This window comes from Haliotis rufescens, unplaced genomic scaffold (genome assembly GCF_023055435.1).
Source record: "Haliotis rufescens isolate VD_foot unplaced genomic scaffold, xgHalRufe1.0.p SCAF_13, whole genome shotgun sequence".
Classification (NCBI taxonomy): domain Eukaryota; kingdom Metazoa; phylum Mollusca; class Gastropoda; order Lepetellida; family Haliotidae; genus Haliotis; species Haliotis rufescens.
This window is the reverse complement of record NW_025963813.1, coordinates 17,590,941-17,607,445: the sequence shown is the minus strand read 5'-3', so window position 1 is coordinate 17,607,445 and position 16,505 is coordinate 17,590,941.

Here is a 16,505-nt window from a genome sequence, read left to right as displayed (position 1 = left end):
CCCGGAAGCACAACTTGAATCAGCTCCGGACTTTAATCATATGTCGGAGTCAAAGGAGATATTTCTAAGCCTGTAGAAAATTGTTCCAGTGATTAGTTTGTGCAACTGTCACGCACTAGCATGGCAGCAGCAACATCGTCTTGTTTCCATAGTAGATAAAAAAAACAAACCAGAAAAAATCAGCATGGAAGAAAGATTTATGTTTTATCTCAAGCTGTTTAACATTCCTGAACTTCTTTAAGGCGCCGTTTCAAATATAACTCTAACCTTTCAACTTTCATTGCTCGGCCTGTTTTGGTCACAGTTTCTAATAGTTTTTCCTTGGTGTTCGGATCCGCTGATCTATAAATTTGGTAAAAAACAACTCAAGAGATGCACTGAAGAAAACAGACTCGATTGATGCGTGTCAGCGTATGTTGGTCCTGACTTTATTATTCTTATTATTCACACACTGGTGTCGTATAGTTTAGTGCGGCGTTAAACAACAAACAAACAAACAATTCGGTCAACTGAGAAGCCCACCCAGCACCACACTGAATCACACATTTTATAAGTGGGTGGTGGGTGTCTCGTTTTGGAAGTTATATATGCCTCTGTTCATTCAACCGCGAATGGGTACCCGGAAGGATGGGATGGTAATTTAATCGCTTAACCTAGCTGCTGAGGTTTTATGCTCTTTTGGAAGCAGAGAATAACGTTTTCACTGATCCATTGACCGAGGTATTATGTAGCACCGTTCGCATGATCTAGTCAATGGATACTTGCAAGATAAGTACCCATTTATGTTATGTCTGTGGTTGTAGTTTAACTTGTTAAGAAAGAATAGTTTATTGATCTTTCCATATTATAAGTAATTTATAAATCACTGGTGACGTCATGCCATTGTTCTGTATGTGATATTCCCCTTTTAGCAAATACTTGGACTGTAACAAATTGAAAACCGTCAACGACTTTGAATACGCAAGTAATACCTGCTTTGAGGATTTACTTTCAAGTTAGACCTGCTTTGAGGAATTACTTCTTTGAAGTAAGACCGAAGGTTTTTTCTTTGAAATACAAATAGGACCTGCTTTGTGATTTTACTTTGAACTTCATCAATTGATTCGCATACAATGTTGATTTTTGACTCAATGTTTTCATGTTTTCAGGCCCGTGAAGATCCGGGGTAGAATAGGTCTTCAGCAACCCATGCTTGCCGTAAAAGGCGACTATGCTTGTCGTAAGAGGCGACTAACGGGATCGGGTGGTCAGGCTCGCTGACTTGGTTCATGCATGTCATCGATCCCAATTGCGTGGATCGATGCTCATGTTGTCAATCACTGGATTGTCTGGTCCAGACTCGATTATTTACAAACCGCCGTCATATAGCTGGAATATTGCTGAGTGCGGCGTTAAACAACAAACCAACCAACCAGATTTAATGTTTTCATGGATAAATTAGGTCCCCATGCTATGCTTACAACCTATGCTTGTAAGAAGCGACTAAACAGAACGGATGTTCGGGCTAGGTGACTTTCCTGACTGCGCTAACGTGTCCCCGACGGGCAAGGGCGTTGTTGATAATATCAATCACTGGTTTGTCTGGTACGGATTCGATTATTTACAGTCCATTTACATAGAGCTGGACTATTGCTGGCTGTGGCGCTAAACGACAAACAAACAAAACGATACTGTGAAACTGGTTGTCTGATATGTGTCTGCCGTTTGGCATCAGACTGGGCTCAACAAGTCATATACAGGTTTTGCAACCCGAATGTGGAATATACTTGGGGAGTTTGGTCACGAAAATATTTACTCACTGAAACTGGGTGGGGAGACTCCTGTGGGCCTACATGTATACTGTCCAGTTTTCTCTTCTTTGAACCGTCTTTTAACTGGCATACTGTCCAAAGGAGCGTCAACTGACTCACTCCTCGTCTTTTATTGTATTGAACGTCTGTACACTTGTAGAGGGTGTTTTAAAATGCATAAAATGTTCCCAACACTTGTACTCCAATAATTTGTCTTAAATATCGGACGGCATACCGTCTGCTTCGAGCAACTGAACTTCAAATACCTTGAGTTTAAGTGAAAGTGAAGACGGATATCGGACATAGAGAACAGGGCGATGAGAGAGATATCATTCAAGTTTCTGTTAAACCTTTTCAGTAATGATTCCGATTAGATCTGTTACCGAGTGTTTGTATCTGGTGTCCCCCGCCGTAATATTGCTGGAATATTGCTAAAAGCGGCTTTAAACCATATTCACTCTCACTCACCGAGTGTTTGTAAACAACACATAGACGGATCAAAACATGGACCAAGACAGTCAGCTGACGCTCATGTTGCTCAGCCGCTGTCTGACTTTCGTATGAAATGGTACCATTCTAGTGTTTGTTTGTTGTTTAACGCCGCACTCAGCAATATTCCAGCTGTATGACGGTAGTCTGTTAGTAATTGAATCGAGACTGGACAAGACAATCCAGTGACTGACATCATGAGCATCGATCTACGCAATTGGGATACGACGGCATTCATCAAATAAGTCACTAAGCCTGACCACCCGACCCCGTTGGCCGCCTCATGCGACAAGCTTAGTGGGCTTTTATGGCAAGCACGGGTTGCTGAAGACCTATTCTAACCTGGGTCTTCAATACCATTCTTCTGAATTTAGCGGACGGGTTTATGGGCCACTGTGGAAAAGGTCTTAAAACGTTTTCTCTCAACAGCAGAAAAAAAGAACGGAAAGTTCCGAAACCTCTCGTGTACTTGCATGGAAGCCAGAATCTGTATTCCACCGAAATGAAATTTGACAAAATGGAAGTTCAAAACAGTTTTGAATGTGTGATAAGATCCATGTACATTGGTCATATGTAACTCAAAGTGTTTTAAGTTCTGTGTCCAGGACCATATGTGCCGGCCCCGCCAGTGTATATACCTGGGCGACAAAGTGATTAATTGGAGTCATTTATGTTTATACATGCACTGTATCACTCAAGACGAGGTGCTTGAATGAAGAGGGTTCGTCACTGCTTCGTATTGGTTGGTTTATCTTCCATCTTCACCCAGTTACTCTATTCATTCATTCAGTCGCTCTCTCTGGTTCGTTTACTTTCGCATTCTTTTATTCATTTATGAAACTGACACATACTTTCTTGACACACTTGTAAACAGAAACCATATACCACAGTTGCAAGGAGCTATACCAGGAAGGTATTAAACAAACGGGGGAAATCTAAACTTGCAGTCGGATGGAAGTCAATCCATAGAAATAGATTTCCCAAATTAACCAATACACATGCAAAAAAGCACAACTTCCAAGAACCAGTATGTGTACTACAACGTGCGAAAACATCACTAGACTTGATCTTGTCCATAAAAAAAATCAAGAATGAACATGCAAGACTAAACTGATAGCAAAAACGAAGTTTCGTTTCATTACAGGGTGTGGCGCCCCCTGTAGGGAACATAACACATAGCAATATGCAAAACCAACCAAACAGAAAATATAGGCCAAAGACCTTGTCCTCTAAACCTAAGATAAAATACACAGAACTGATCGCAATCACGTCTCAGAAGTGTTTGTATTGATACCCATGTTCCTAACTGCCTGTGAAAAAAAGGAGCCATGTCTAATGCTAAAAGTGCCAGCGTTGCAAAACAGTTCATCATTGGACAGTTCTAGGGGGTTCTCGTTTGCGCCTTGGTTGGTGAATTTCGTCACCACGGCTGTTTTTGAAGTTTTTTCAAAGGAGATATATCACCCCCGTGAACAGCTCTGCATTGTCCATGGCTTCAAAGCACAGCATACACACGAGAAAACCGTAGCCTGCACGTCGTTTAAGCGCAAAGAGATTCACACTTTGCTTTAATTTTGAAGAATTATATGCCACTTAGAACTAGTTCGCTTCAAAGCAATCCTCAACAATTTATTGCTTGAACAGAAATGCTTTTTGAGTAATCTTTGTTGCTTAGAATGGAAAAAGACGGTTGTCTAAATTACATCGTGTGTGTAGCGTGACACCTGTCAGGAAGAATGGTGTAATCATTCCTGGAAAAGATCAGAAAACTGATTAGCAGGAATACATTATTTACCTGAAGTAAAACTGAAGAGATATCACTGGGGCGTATTTTCTAAGCACTCGCAGAACCAGAAATTTATCGTTTCTATATAATTGACCAAGTTACCAACAAATTTTGAAGGTATTTGTCAGCACTTGTATGGCAGAGATTAAAATCCTTTCTAAAAAGTATTGCGGACTGATAAACCGTTTTTATCGTTTCTGAGAGATGGTCAGTTATCTGATTTAGAATATATATATCATCTACATATAACAAAATATAACACAATGCATCCCAGAACAATGCTTAATTTCAGCAAAATGGACATAATATACATGTTGTCTTAGGATGTGGGTGATGAATTGTTAAGGGTTTCATGTCACAAAAATTTCAGTTCCGTTTTTTCCTTGAAAACAAACTCTTGATTGATCAAACGCTTTTAGTAAGACCAGAAGCAGTTTCTCCCTCATCATTTACAGAAACATGTTTGTGATGCCGCGTCATGGACGGGGGCATGGGTGGCCAAATCGTTTAAGGCGCCGCCATACGCTGTGCAGAGGAACTACAGAAACTAATCCCGTTTCGCCCTGATTATGTTTCTTGGTTTGTCAGCACCGTACCGCGTTCGTGGGTTTCACCAAAGTGGTGAATGTGAGAGACCTGCATCACTTCGGGCTTTGCTCCTGCTTAAAGTTGACACGCCTGTTACAATTGGAATACTTTTCAAAGCGTCGTTGAACCCACTCACTCATTTGTTTCAGCGACTCAAGGGCACTGGTGACCTCGGCAGGGATCTCCACATGCCCATTTTCCCTTCCACAGCTGATGTTCAGATCTCGGTGCACTCTCTACAGGGTTACCGTCTTACATTTACCTGGTTTTGTAGTGATTCTAAATAATGGAAGGAAATAGTATCACGACGAGTTATACTTGTGTTAAATGCCACTTACAACAATCAAATACAACAGAGGTTTCACTTTAACATATACCGCGATCAGCTTCACTTTCCTCAAACATTAGGACAGTAAGATAGCCAAGCGGTTAAAGCGTTCGCTCGTCACATCAAAGGCCCGGGTTCGAATCCCGGCATGGGTAAAATGTGTGAAAACCATTTCTGATGCCCTACGTGATATTGCTTGAATATTACAAAATGCGGCGTAAAACCATACTCATTCTTTCAAAATTTAGCTGGCACGGTGAGATCTTTGCAGTACTGGTAAAAGCGCCATAATCCCAACTCCTTCACTCATTAAAACGTACACACGATCATTGCAAAAGGGGCGTTGCTCGACACAAAGTTAAGCATAACTATGCTTTTAAAAAGATTGTCTGAATGCCTTGCAGAATACAAACGTAATTTCTTAAAAAAAACTCTTTCCCTTCTTCGCTTGTATTCTATTTCGGCCAATTCCGGTCATATTTGTCAATGTCTCCGTTTTTCAGAGTTCCTCGTTTTTCTTTCTGCAGTCATCTTGATGTTCACATTCCATTGCGCGAACCGACTGTGTGTACATTGCCTCTTTCATATATAATTTGAAATTATTTCGGTGAATTACCAAGTTTGATTTTGTTCTCGGTTCATATATTATGTTCTTTTCATGGTCCATTTGGCGGAAAGACACTTGAGATTCCATTGCAGTTTTTTTCCCAATCCTCACGTTGCATGTTACCCACGTTGCATGTTACCCACGTTGTGGGCCGCCAGACGTTGGCGTGCAGCGTCAAGTGACTTGTATCAGCAATCGTTTTACTCCGGATAAATAAAGGCCAAATTTCGATAATTAACTAAAGGTGGAAACGATTGCTGAAATATAAACCTTATAAACAGGAATATGAAACACATTATTTGCCTAAGAGCATGAATGATAATGAATGATAAAATCACTGTTTGAGTTGTCATCCCGGAGGTAAGTGCAACTAACAACTCACAGCGTGATCACGAAGTCCACACATGATGTTTTTGAGCAATGTTCCATAATATAAATAAATAAATAAATAAATGTGACAATCGAGATGGCTGTGTGGATAACCAGAAACAATGGACGATGCACCAACTGTTATTTGAACTTTGACTTCATATAGTACTCTTATTAAAACTACTTTTATATTGTCCTTACTTTCGATTACATACAACCTGAGATATCAAAAGCCTTCAATTTAAGACAGATTCCTTGCATATTCCTCCTTAAACCCACAATTTTGGTCTTGTCATCATTTATTTAAAAAAAAGCTGAAACTGAATATCATTTCAGTGTGTAATATAAACAATAATTATGGGCGTTGAATGCAATTGTTACCCTAGTATCGAATTTCGTCAATCCCTGCGTAGTGCTAAAATATAACCAAATTAAGACGAAACATGCTTTGAAATTATTTCAACTCATGTGTTTCGCTGTCCTGGCACTCCGGATATTTCGATCAATGTCATGTGATAAGTTAAGAGGAAGATATCACGTAACAGGTATATATCTCGCGTAATTATTTGGTCATGACAAATCGTAGTTAATTGTTTTGCTTTATGGTGGGCAGATTAGTGATATTCTTTCGTCACTAGCATCAGAGAGGTTGATAGATGATAGGGCCATAATGTGTTCCAAGACAATTCCCTGTGGAGAAGCGGTGATGGATACGGGTTTTCGTGGAGTAATACATTTTTCCTAATTTATCCCCAACCAGGAAGCTGAGTATTATTTTACCTGATGTATTGACTTCATAAACATAAGCTGTTTATTACCAAGAAATAATAACCACAGATTGTAATGCTGAATGAGAGAGGATAAAGCAATTAATCACAGATCTGTTTTCCTGTGTTATTCTACTCTGTGCAGTAACCATGGTTAGGGACCGAGCATTTGATAACGATATCGGAAACCGATCACTGCTGGCCTAAATACTAAATTGTTAAAGAGACCTGAAAACATGCCCATGATTCGCTACTGTTCACATTTGATAATCTGATGGATTCCATAGTCACGCGTTATGAACCACGAATCTCCTTCATGTGCGTATTTTCAGTTATTCCTGCTTCAAGGGATCGAGTGAGTGAGTTGGGTTTAACGCCGCTTTTAACAGTATTCCAGTTATATCGCGGCGTGTCAGCTTAATGTGGGAGGAAAGCTCGAAGTGATGCAGGTCTTAGACGTTTACCACTTCGGTGAAACCCACGAGCACGGGTATGGTGCTGACAAACCTAGAAACATAATCGGGGCGAACCGGGATTCGAACCCACAATCATGATTTCTGGCGTGTCCAAGGGACGCAACTCTGCACAGCGAATCGCGGCGCCTTAGACGACTGGGCCCCCCGTGCCCCCTTCAAGGGATCGCGATTGTTGCTGATCTATTGTTGTTCAGATATGTTACCACCCTGTTTGGTTTCAGTAACTGCTAGATACATAACGGATGATCAGGCGATAAACAATCCTATTATTTGGATGCATAACTGTGTGTAATATAAACTGCTCATATTAATGCATGTGTCTGTGTGATGTTTGGTTAGCTTTTGTTCATTAAAGAAAGCGTTATTCATATTTGATCATTACCTCATTGGCCGTGGTATTTTCTGAAATATACCCGTGAAGGTCCGGGGAAGAGCAACCATGCTTGCCGTAAAAGGCGACTATGCTTGTCGTAAGAGGCGACTTACGGGATCGGGTGGTCAGGCTCGCTGACTTGGCTTGATGTATGTCATCGTATCCCAATTGCGTGGATCGATGCTCATGATGCCAATCACTGGATTGTCTGGTACAGACTCAATTAATTACAGACCGCCGTTATATAGCTGGAATATTGCTGAATGCGGTGTTAAACAACAAACAAACAAACACATTTACCGAAATAAGTCTTTGCAGCAATAATTATCGATAACATATCACAAATGACTAATTCCAAATGAAACATCAACCATCTGTTAAATCTTCATTTATTGTTTTTGTTCCTATTTAACTAAGGAGGACTGTTATGAGCATTACATGCTGACACCTGTTGGCAGATCTAAATGTCACATTTATTCACCATATGAATTCTGATCGGTCACCTTACATTTTAGGACCGCCTCCGTGGTCTAGTGGTAGAGCGTCCGCCCGGAGAGCGGAAGGTCCGGGGTACGATCCCCGGCCGCGTCATACGAAAAGACGTTAAAAGATGGTACTTGTTGTTACCCTGTCTGGCGCTCGGCATCAAGGGGCTAAAATAAGGACTGGTCGGCTCGGAGTCAGTATACTGTGTTTGAGTTGGTATCCATGTTAAACTGCGGCATGGTATCTCAGTGAGCTAGCACTATAAATCGGCATCAGTCCGGACTAGTACAAGCAGCTACACAAACACATACACGTACATGCACGTCGCTATATAAGTGCAATAATCTTGGACGCGACGTTAAACCCAATTTAACCTCACCTCACCTCACCTTACATTTTAAAAGGAACTCTAAACTGAAAACTACCAAAACCTATTCCTGAAACCTCCGCTGAGACCTTTCTCAGCATTTCTATTTCTGGTTATTGTCCAAATGTTATTCATGTTCAACAAATAGTCTGCCAAATATGAAAATGTCAGCCCGTTCAAAATATGTATGATTTCCTTTCATGTGTGTGGATTGTGTGCAAGTGCTTACCTTTGTGTTGATGAACCATCTGATACCATGCTAGAATAAATCGCATGTTTATAACTGCCACCCCCAAAACACAAACCAGATGCCCTTCATGTATACTGCATTACCACGTACTGTCGCTTGTTGTAAGCGAGAATCCATTTGATTTGTGTATGGGGGTGAGTAGCTATGTCCAACAAACTACAGTTACTGAGCACCATCAAACAATCTGTTCATATTCACCATCGACACAAATTATTTTCAAACGTCTGATTATTCCCGATTATTTTATTAATAATTTGATTTCAAGAAAATACAGTTACTACTGTGAACAAACTATTCATTTTGGGTATTTTTCTGAACGAACTAATAACAACGTCTCTATTTGTTCGCGGGCCAGAATGTTTTTTAACCTCATGATGCTTTAACAACCCACCGTGCTTGCAAACAGTCTTGAGCCACATTGTTGTTGATATTAATGTATTTTTTAACTGTTGTCTTATGCAGGATGAAGGTTTGCAGTGACCTGCAGACGCAGGACCAAGGTGCAAGCTAGAAGCATTGTGCATTGCACTAAACCGCTATGTTTGAACAGGACACAGTCATGTATTTCAATTTGTTCTCCACGGGCAGAACGTCAGAGAACGTGCTAACAGTACATCGTGATCGGCGGCCGAGATGAAAGCGGATGATGCACAATAGATGGTGTCGTTAGTTGCCATAAGGATCCCCTCTCAGTACGATGTCTCACTATATCACACTATTCAAACGCCAACTGCCAGTTGCTTTGCTGAACAAACAATGGCATTACGAACATTTCGTGGCTGCGAATGCTGATTTATATTGCGAATGCAACCTCATATACTCGGATTGTGACCTGTGACTGAAACGCCGTTGTACAATTACACTGAGGTGCACGTTTTTGTTTTCTGATATAAGGGATATAATTCCTTAGTTAACAACTATTTAATGTTATCCTCACACTTTAAACTTTGAATTGAATGTTTGCTAGTTCCATAAAACCTTACGTTGATTTATTCCTTTACGTTTTAAAATGTAATGTTAATTGTTTAACAAACATGTTTTATTCTCTACTTTGACTTGAACCATATGTTTCTGTGTTTTTCAGGTGAACAATTGACTTGCCTTTGCATGTGTGTCTGTTGGGTGCGATCGTTGGGGAAGGATACGCTTACCTTTTCGCGAACACCCGGTATCCCTATTGGATAGTGATTCATTAACACGTGCTCGTGATATAGCGGGAATCATACAATCGACTCTGCTATTATTACAAATATGGAAATGGTTTTGTCGCTTTCTTCTATTTTCTTCATACTCTATACTTTGTATGAAATTTATTAGAATTTGTATTATTCTTTACTCTTAATTGTATTGAGCTTGACATCACGGGGAGGAGCCTTTTTAACATTTAACTGAGATCTCGGGCGGTTGGAGTAGAGACAACGGTCAAGTCATGGGTCGGCTGCAGGGACGTCTAAGACTGGGGCTACATCACTGAAACAAACATTCAACCCAGATAACGAGATAGGTCGTTTTTCAGTCGCAATTTGGTGCAGCAAATGTTTCCACTCACAACTTTCATTCCGTCTTATGTCTATGTATAAGTTATGCAAATGAGCAGCCATTATGACGCGTTTTACGTCACAGCCATTTTCCCTGGCAAACGTTCCCCATGCTCGTTATTTATTGCGAGTTTCCGAGCTACACGTGCGCTATAGCGCAATGTGACTTACTCCGACATTGAGCAACCTATCGGTGAAAACCGCATAACAATCGGAATGTTACATACAAAGTTCTGACTTTCTGACAACACTGCCGGCGTTTTCGAGGGAATATCTAAACAAAGAATACAACTTATGAGGTATTTTTTTACAGACTATGTTTAGTCTTTTTAAAGTTAAGCTTGATATACAACAATGACAAGTAATTCTGTAATGTATTTCAGAACAAGCAAAATGGATTGATATGATTCTGATGATTTGCGTAGTTGATGAGATATAAGATCTGATTATATATATCCTGATTATATCATGATTTCTAAGCAATTAACTTCAAGGGATTGCCTAAAACAAAACATGCAATGCGGTTAAAGTATTCATGTATTCTTGATATTTCATTGTTGATATTGAACTATTTAATAATTAATAAACTAATCCTTGTTATTTATATAAAACAAATCGAAAGTATATTGAACAAAATTGTTAATGATCATGATTATATTTGAGGATATTTTATGAAATAGCGTGCTTCAAAAATATCCCCCAAAATTCATGATCCCTAACATGTTTTATTTAATATAGAAAAGAAAGTCGAAAACACTAAATCAGTCTTTCTTTCTACAAATGTGTTATTAATTTTTCATTTTCATGCATTTTCAGATGTTTGACGATTGTGTTATTGCTGTCATCATGATCCGCAGGAAGATTGTCTTGGACTCCATGCACAGTGTGTGCTGCATATTTAATAGATAATTTAAGTCGTCATACAGAATATATTTCATTCTTGGGACATTCATTGCAAGAGGAAGCTGTTTTCAACAAACCTGAAAGGCATGAAAATAAGTTTTGTACATGAACGTTTAACGTAATGATTTTGCAAAATATACGCAGTTTTGATAGGACGCGAAGTCGCGCATGCGTAGAAGGAAAGATAAGCACTTCCGCTAGGAGCAAAGCAATCGCACGAGAAAGGTTTTAGTGCGATTTGAAGTTTGTTCACTTGTCTCATTTCTTTTGCGTGTTTACAACAAGACCAAACTTCTCATAGGACAGCGTCGTGGCCATGGCCAGCAGCATCCGTCTTGTGTTTTTGTCGCGATTCCTTTTGAACTGGTTTCATTTTGTTTATTTACTATTGTATGTCGTCTGCGCGTAAACACTGGATTTCCATACTCATACTTTAGAGAGTGCAATGCATGTTGCTAAATGTAGCTGCAGGGTTTTCGCACCCTTTAAGAATAAAAATAGTGTTAGGATTAAGGTCCGTTCTACAATGAACTGTCATTTTATCTGGGAATGATCTTAGTTTAAAAATACATCTAAGCTAAATAATATGCTAACAAATATGTTTCTTAACTGACAATTCTTAAGGTATAGGGAAGGGACTTAAGAAAAAAAACAAGTATGAAGTAAAGAGGAGGTCCGCGAGTACAGCCCCACGGCTCAAGTCTCAAAACCATTACCATGACAATAACATGATGACTCAGAGGCATGAACTACGTCTTCATACTCAAAGGTGTCCGAAACAAATATAATTAAAAAAGACTCACAGAAGCATGACACCGTGTGAGAAGAAGCACACCCATCTCCCAATTCCGTATTAGCATGTGCTTATAATTTCTTTAGTTCCAACCCACCCACTCACCCCAGTTACAAACTCAGCATAGGATGGATTAGGAAAGAGCTTCCGGATTGCCAGTTCCTAGGAAACAAGTATTGACGTCAGTAGAGGATGAAGATTAAACAACAAACGACAATTCAAGTGGCTTCTCCTATTAAACATTTCAAGTGTTTCAAACTCGTGAAGATCCGGGTTAGAATACGTCTTCAAAAACCCATGCTTGTCGTAAGAGGCGACTAACGGGATCGGGTGATCAGGTTTCTTGAATACTTTTAAAATGAAAACAATATATACGTAAAGAAAGTGGTCGAAGGAGAAAGTGCGTTTGGGGATTTGGCACAGAAATAGTATAAGATAAAACGTGTATCCCTTTTTAACCAGTTTAGGAATTCGCATGACTGTATAAAAATCATGTCAATTCAGCAAAAAGGTTGCTAATCTTTTCAAAAATGTTTCTTTGGCATAATGTCAAGTGACATGTTTTTGTCAAATTGAAAACTATAAACGATTTTTTTATTTACTTTTGAAATTTCATTTGGCATCCAGTAGAATAAAAAGATAATGAAGTTCTGATTCAAATCATATGAAAAATACACTATATGAGAATCAAATTGGCGTCATGAAAATCAGCACTGAAGCTGCAAACATTGATTTCATCAACACATGACAGAATTTTATCAGTGACATTGTGAAATATTAAGACCGAAAGAACTGCGGTTTGACAGCTTCAATAGACAGTGAGCTGAACTGTCATAATGAAGACATAATTGTGTCGAAACCTCGGGAAATATTTTTCAGGTTCAAACGCATCGCGGAAACACTCGCGCACTTTTTTCAGTGTAAAACTGGTAAACGATGCCCTTTCGCTGCAGTCTGTTTCTGGATAACATTTGTATCAAGGTTAGTTGTTCTGAAAATGTATCATACTGAAGACCACTAACAAGAAAATATACGTGCGGGTATGACATAGATGCGTCCATAAAATGGAATTCAATTCAAAATTATGTCGGCTCACAATTATCTGAGGGCGGCCGGGTAGCCTTGTGGTTCAAACGTTTGCTCGTCACGCCGAAGACCCTGTGTGAAACCTATTTCTGGTGTCCCCCGCCGTGATATTGCTGGAATATTGCTAAAAGCGGTGTAAAATGATACTCACTCACTTATAATTATCTGATTGATCTGCCTTTAACTCTAATTTGGAGTCATCTTCATCCAATCGGGAATCTACTCTGGGAATCACACGACGTGTATTGATGTAAAAAAAACCCGACAAAATCCAATTGTTCGCTCGAAAAGTCACGGGAATATATGGTACCTGTCAAACCAGGGAATAGCATCGGACGTCATGTTGGTCACTGATGCGGAAAAATTGGAAATATTCTCCTCATGCTCGGTTATACCCCAAACGTTGTAGGGAAAAGTTGCAGTTTTGGTTAATAAATTGTGTCACTGTCACGCACTTGCACGGCAGGAGCACCGCGTTTCTTCAGGAGATCATGCACAGGCCAATATGGCATCAAAGTAGAATTGCTTTAACTTTGAGATGTTAAACATTCCTAGGAGTAGAATAGGTCTTCAGCAACCCATGCTTACCGTAAAAGGCGACTATGCTTGTTGTAAAAGGCGACTAACGGGATCGGGTGGTCAGGCTCGCTGACTTGGTTGATGCATGTCATTGTATCCCAATTGTGTGGATCGATGGTCATGATGTCAATCACTGGATTGTCTGGTCCAGACTCGATTATTTTCAGACCGCCGTCATATAGCTGGAATATTGCTGAGTGTGGCGTTAAACATACAAAAAAAGTAACTTTTTGTTGCTTTTTCAGATGTAACCTCTCTGTTTTAAATTGCAAATTATAACCTTTTCAGCTCACACTTCTACTTCCTGCTGCTGATTCAGAATAGTATTACGTATTTCATATATACGTTTACTCTCATTTAAGAATAGCCTCCCAATGCTTGAAGGCGTAGTTCTATTTTGACAAGACCATGTAAGTGAATGAAATGTAGGAATATTATCTTGAATGTTTTATTAACACTCGACTGATATTAGATATGGTATTCTCGACTTGATACTGCTTGCGATGCTACAGAGATGTTGATATTATCAACATGGGTTCATATGATCGGAGAGCTACATTGAACAAATATACTGTCCCTGTTCGTCTGGCAAATGACATTACCGGATGACTGTAGGCTCGTACGTTTTCAATATGTGTCCTAAGAATCTACGTTTTATTGTTAATCATATAATCACTCAAATACTCTTGCCAGATGACATGTTACGTTGCCGGGATGGTGAAGTTAACGCAAATTATGGTCAAGGTATTTGACAACCATTTCAGCTGTTTTGACGCATTTTGTTTGCACATTATATTTACGAATATCAATTTTCCGATACAATATTGTCATGAATAGGTATTTCGATACAGAATTGTATACACAGGAAACTATTATTTTAAGATAAAATGTCCCGACTGTCGGAGCAGCGTATACTTAACGTAACGTTAAACATGAAACTTTATATAATATTCTTTAATATATATTTCTAAAAAGTTCAATCCACACAATATAAAACAAACGATGATACCCATGCTTGCCGTGAAAGGCGACTATGCTTGTCGCAAGAGGCGACTAACGGGATCGGGTGGTCAGGCTCGCTGACTTGGTTGATGCATGTCATCGATCCCAATTGCTTGGATCGATGATCATGATTTCAATCACTTGATTGGCTGGTTCAGACTCGATTATTTACAGTACGCCGTCATATAGCTGGAATATTGCTGAGTGTAGCGTTAAACAACAAACAAACAATTCATATGCTTTTAATTGAAACGAGTCTGGAACTACTGACCTTGATCTACGCCAGGCCCGGGCCCACATGTGCCAGTCGCACCAGTGTGTGTTCCTGGGCGACAAAGTGATTAATGGCGGTTGGTTTTGTGTATGCATGCACTGTATCACTCAAGACGAGGTGCTTGAAGGAAGTGGGTCGACAACTGCAGGGTATTAGTTTGTTTATCCTTACATCTTCCTCCTTCATTCGTTTGTATATTTCCGTCTTATTTTATTTATTTATGAACATCCTGATATACTATTAAATAGGGCCGCCTCCGTGTCCTAGTGGACGCACACGCACGCACACACACACGTGCATGCACGTCGCTATTTTAGTGCAATAATCTTGGACGCGACGTTCAACCCAATTTCATCTCACCTATTGAATAGAAAACACTCTGTCTTGTGAGAATATATTAGGTATTATAAAAAGGAAATTCAGTCTGATCAAAATCAATCGCCTGAATACATCAAATAATCCGCTTCTCCACAAAAGCGATGGTAGAAAAGAAAGTCTTCCAAGAACCACTGTGTGAAAGAAAATGTTCATGACACTGTTCAGTATGGGAACAATATGCAAAAGAGCAATATGCAAAACACAACCACGTCTTCAGCTTGACTTCTGAACCAAAGATAAACACAGAACTCAACTGATTCCAAACATTACGTCCCACTTCGTTGAGAAACCTCACGGAAGTTTTTCATTCGACGCCCATGTTCCTAACGGCCTGTGAAAAATAGGAGCCGTGACTTTGAGTGAAGTCTAAATGTGTTATCAACGGCCAGCGTTGCGAAACAGTTCATCATTTGGAAAGCTATAGTAGCCTCTCATTTATCATCTGGTCGTTTTAAGTAGTTGGTAACTACCGCGCCTGTTTTTGAAGTTCCTCAAAGGAGATATATCATCCCCATGAACAGCTCTGCATTGTCCATGACATCAAAGCACAGCATACACACGAGAAATCCGTAGCCTGTGCGTCTTTCAAGCGCAAAAAGATTCACACTTTGCTTTAATTTTGAAGAATTATATGTCACTTAGAACTAGTTCGCTTCAAAGCCAAACTCAACAATTTATAGCTAGAACAGAACACTTTTTGAGTCCTCTTTGTAGCTTAATATGAAAAAGACGGTTATCTTAATTACACCGTGTTTGTTGCCTGACACCTGTCGGGAAGAATGTGTAATCATTCCTGGCAAAGACCAGGAAGCAGCTTATCAGGAATAAATAATGTACTTGAAGCAAAACGTTGAAGCAATATCATTAGGGCTTATTTTCTGAGCCCTTGTAGAACGAGAAGTTTCTCGGTATTATATAATTGAACAAATTACCCGCAAATCGTGAATGCGTTTACGACAGGCTGTCAGGTGATATATTGAGTTCACTTCCTCCCAGAAACATAAGCTGTTTCACTACATAGAGGAACATACGGAATGAAAAGTAAATGACTTGGTCTGTTGTAATAAATCTATAAATGCTATGAGTGCACGAGAATGAAGAATGTATGCTATTAGTTTATGATAAAGAAATGTTCAATAAAGTATAAGTTAAGATCTATAGGTATTAATACAGCTTAACGAGTTAATTACTACATTTAGAAACCCCATATTTCTTTGTTAGATTTACACAGAATATTTTTATTAATATTAATTTTAGTAATATTATAGTACTCGGA